The 4905-nt window shown below is 42.3% G+C and overlaps 1 pseudogene across 1 annotated transcript; it reads right to left on the bottom strand.

Annotated features, from left to right (window-relative positions):
- Window positions 1-2495: 2495 nt before the first annotated feature.
- LOC113223098 lies at window positions 2496-4430 on the bottom strand (annotated as a pseudogene). Its single transcript, XR_003308608.1, has one exon. The product of XR_003308608.1 is annotated as a T-complex protein 1 subunit beta pseudogene (transcript).
- Window positions 4431-4905: the final 475 nt, after the last annotated feature.

Genomic DNA, 4905 nt, shown 5'->3' with positions numbered 1-4905 from the left:
AGAAGAAAACCTAGGTGGTACCATTCAGGACATAGGCATGGGCAAGGACTTCATGTCTAAAACACCAAAAGCAACGGCAGCAAAAGCCAAAATTGACAAATGGGATCTCACTAAACTAAAGAGCTTCTGCACAGCAAAAGAAACTACCATCAGAGTGAATAGGCAACCTACAGAATGGGAGAAAATTTTTGCAATCTATTCATCTGACAAAGGGCTAATTTCCAGAATCTACAAAGAACTCAAACAAATATACAAGAAAAAAACAAACAACCCCATCAAAAAGTGGGGAAAGGATATGAACAGACATTTCTCAAAAGAAGACATTCATACAGCCAACAGACACATGAAAAACTGCTCATCATCACTGGCCATCAGAGAAATGCAAATCAAAACCACAATGAGATACCATCTCACACCAGTTACAATGGCAATCATTAAAAAGTCAGGAAACAACAGGTGCTGGAGAGGATGTGGAGAAATAGGAACACCTTTACACTGTTGGTGGGATTGTAAACTAGTTCAACCATTATGGAAAACAGTATGGCGATTCCTCAGGGATCTAGATCTAGATGTACCATATGACCCAGCCATCCCACTACTGGGTATATACCCAAAGGATTATAAATCATGCTGCTATAAAGACACATGCACACGTATGTTTATTGCGGCACTATTCACAATAGCAAAGTCTTGGAATCAACTCAAATGTCCATCTGTGACAGACTGGATTAAGAAAATGTGGCACATATACACCATGGAATATTATGCAGCCATAAAAAAGGATGAGTTTGCGTCCTTTGTAGGGACATGGATGCAGCTGGAAACCATCATTCTTAGCAAACTATCACAAGAACAGAAAACCAAACACCGCATGTTCTCACTCATAGGTGGGAACTGAACAATGAGCTCACTTGGACTCGGGAAGGGGAACATCACACACTGGGGCCTATCATGGGGAGGGGGAGGGGGGAGGGGTGCATTGGGAGTTATACCTGATATAAATGACGAATTGATGGGTGCTGATGAGTTGATGGGTGCAGCACACCAACATGGCACAAGTATACATATGTAACAAACCTGCACATTATGAACATGTACCCTAGAACTTAAAGTATAATAATAAAAAAAAATTAAAAAAATAAAAAAATTTAGAAAAAAAAGACCTAACATTTACTGAAGACGTTCTGTGTGTCGGGCTTGGCCACGTGATCTCATTTCATTCTTACAACAACTCTGTAAGAGAAATATTATCTCCCCTTTGCAAAACAGAGAGCATGGTTGGGGGGTTAAGTGACTTCCCAAGATCACAGGCTAGTTCGTGGGGTAAGATTCTTCCTTATCCACATGCTGTCAGGATCCAGACGAGATGTTTATCCTCCTACACCCCAGCTTGAATTCCGAGGAACCACTGAGCAGGCTTCAAATGTAGGTACAGTGAGCTGATTTGTCATAATAACAGCCAATATCCAAGAACGTACCACGTGCCAGGTAATGTACATAGAGTCTTTCATTTGCCAACTCAATAAGATATATATGTCTATAGCTTGATATTACAGGCTGGTCTTTGTTAGAAAAGAAATGATTTGGGGGCTGCTTGTCAATAAAAGGAAAACTTTTATAAACCCTACTGAGGACTTCCTTACCTTGACTATCTGCCTAAATAATATCTTTTTAACTCCCACATCAATAGCTTAATGCAGCCTTGAACTCCTGGGCTCAAGCAACCTACCTACCTCACCTTCCCAAGTAGTGGGGACTACAGGCAGGCACCACCATGCCCAGCTAAATTTTTTCTTTTTTTCGAAATGGGATCTAGCTATGTTGCCCAGGCTGGTCTTCCTGCAGCTTTGACCTCCAGGCCTCAAGTAATCCTCCCACCTTCAACTCCCAAAGTGGTGGGATTATTGATGTGAGCAACCACACTCTACCCATAGCTGTTCATAAAACTTCAGATGATAAGCAGTTTTAATGCCCAGAATTTAACTACATGGAGTATGTTTCCAGTTTCCTGCATTTTATAATCTCCGGGTAACACACCTCTCCCATTTTTGCTCTCGCAGTCCTTCTACCAGCTTTATAACTTAATTCCCTGTATTCAAGCTCTCTCTGTTTGAAATTTCTAAGGTGATTTCTGCTTTTTCTACTGAACACTTACTAATAAACCCCTTTTCCATTTCTTTTCTTTTGTAGATTTGTGTAAATGCCCAAGGTTTTATTATTCAGGTGCCTGTCTATCCTTTTTGCTAAGTTATTTAATCAATGTGACCTTTCTGATTTAAGGGGGTTTTTTTGTTTGTTTTTTTGTTTTTTTTGTTTTTGAGATAGAGTCTCACTCTGTCACCCAGACTGGAGTGCGTGTCGGCTCACTGCAACCTCTGCCTCTTGGGTTCAAGGGATTCTTATGTCTCAGCCTCCTAAGTAGCTGGGACTATAGGCACTAGTCACCATGCCCAGCTAATTTTTTGTATTTTTAGTAGAGATGGGGTTTTGCCATCTTTTTTTTTTTTAATTGTTCAAATGTTTATTTTAATGCACAGTATGAGAAATGAACTTTTAAATCAACTGATTTGTATGGAAAATGACATGGCAAATAAATTAGACCTATGTTAAAGAGAAGGTCAGCTAAATAGCCAAACTTAAGGATACAATGGGCACCAATAAACAGATTCCACAGTCTTCTTTAAGAGACTACCTTTCAAACACAACTTTGCTAGAAACTGGTCCAAAGATCGACGGCATGTGGGAATGCTTAACAGGGGTGGTGATCAGGGACACGTTTCCTGGGTGCTGCTTTGATGATGTTGTCCACATGCAGAATCACCTCTGCTGCTTCAGCTGCACTCAGAAGAACCTGTCGCTTCACCTGAAAACTTTCTGTTATACCCAGGATAGCCATATCTCCAATGGTGCCTTCCCTCATATCCAGTCCAGCAGTGGTATTGCCTTCACTGTCAGCAGCCCTGAGCTGTGCCACCAGGTCTGCACTGTCATAGCCTGCATTGTCAGCTATGATGGTTGGCAACATTCTCAGTGCTTTAGCGTTAGACTCCATTGCAACAGCTTCTTTGGCTGGTGTTCTATTGGCAAGCTGTGTCACAGCATGAGCCATCAACATCTCAGAACAGCCTCCTCCATAAACTGTTCTAGAGTCCTTTACAGTTTGCGCAAGAACACAAAGAGCGTCATGCAAAGATCTTTCTGCTTCATCTAAAATTTGTTGAGTGGCACCACGCAAAACAATGGTACAAGCCTCACCAAGGGCAACCCCAGAAAAGTGAATGAGTTTGTCTTCTCCAATCATGACTTCCTCGATAAGTTTGCAACTTCCAAGCTTCACCAGTTCTGGGTGATCAAAGGTAGAGGCAATTTCACCACCTGTGACAAGAGCTAGGCGTTCTACACCAGCAAAATCTGCATGCTCAATAGCCATGACACCAGCAGCACCAAAAAGCTGTTCAGGATAATTATAAATTAATTGCCTGTTAATAAAGCAATTTATTCCATGCTTAAGAATACGTTCAACTTTCTCCTTCATTTTTTCCTTTTCCGCATGTTCTATTTCTGCAACCTTTGCTGTAGAATCAACTCTTACCCGGGAACCAAATATCTTTATTTTGTCTGTATCCATACCAGTATTTGCAATAAGAATTTTAGCATTTTCAATTCGTTTTGGTTGATTTACTCCAATTTTTTTATCCAACAGAAAGCCTTCATCTAAATAGGAATCTGCCAAACTTCCTCCTAGCTTCTTGATAATATGAATTGCCTCGAGGTTGCCAGAGCCTTTCAGTCTGAGAACTGCTTCTACAGCTAACTTTGTAAAGTGGTCTTTGTGATGAGTAAGAAGTTTTGAGGATAATGTCGTGCCCGCAATATTCATTAAATCTTGACGGAATTTTACTTCATCGGAACCATGATCGACTGCAGAACTCAACAGCGCCTCTCTTGCAGCCTTTGTGGCTTCTCTCCAACCCGCTATGATGGTCTGTGGATGAATCTTTTTTGCAATTAAAGATTCTGCTTCCCTTAATAATTCTGCTGCTAAAACGGTAACAGAGGTAGTGCCATCACCAACTTCATCATCTTGAACCCTTGACATATCAACTAAAACTTTAGCTGCTGGATTGTCAACACCAATGTCTTTTAGAATAGTGGCACCATCATTGGTTACCACAAGAGAGGCATCTAGTCCACTGCTTAGAAGAATTTTGTCCATGCCTTTGGGTCCCAAGGTGCTCTTTACCAAGTCTCCAATGGCGATGGCACCAATAAAAGAAGTCAGGCGAGCTGTCTCTGCTCTCTCTTCATCAGCTCCTGCCTTGAAGATGTTAACAGGTGCAAGGGAAAGGGACGCCATAGTTCCGAGGAGTTCCGCACACAAGTGAATCCCCTCACAGCTCGTGCTCACGACCAGCAGACAGAAGGAAGCCAGAAGTCGGGTTTTGCCATCTTGACCAGGCTGGTCTCGAACTCCTGACCTCAGGTCATCCACCTGCCTTGGCTTCCCAAAGTGCTGGTATTACAGACATGAGCCACTGCACCTGGCCTTTTCTGGTTTTAACTTTTTGGTTATTATCGTTTCTTCCCACCACCCTCTCAACATTGACAGGTGAGAGTCGACACTTGCCGTTTATTGCTCTCCTCTGCTCTTAGATCCCTGTTACATTAAACTACAAAGCAGCTAAAGCACTAGACAACCCAATCCCTTCCTCTGGGACACTGCCACCTGGGAGCATCGCTGAATGTTTTGTTCTACTGGGTAGTTAGAAACAAGATCTGCAGGCCAGGTGCGGTGGCTCATGCCTGTAATCCCACACTTTGGGAGGCCCAGGCCAGCATATCACTTGAGGTCAGGAGTTTGAGACAAGCCTGGCCAACATGGTGAAACCCTGTCTTTATAAAAAT

This window comes from Piliocolobus tephrosceles, unplaced genomic scaffold (genome assembly GCF_002776525.5).
Source record: "Piliocolobus tephrosceles isolate RC106 unplaced genomic scaffold, ASM277652v3 unscaffolded_38654, whole genome shotgun sequence".
In the NCBI taxonomy this organism is placed as follows: domain Eukaryota; kingdom Metazoa; phylum Chordata; class Mammalia; order Primates; family Cercopithecidae; genus Piliocolobus; species Piliocolobus tephrosceles.
Note: the sequence above shows the minus strand (reverse complement) of the source record. Positions and strands in the feature narration are given on the sequence as shown.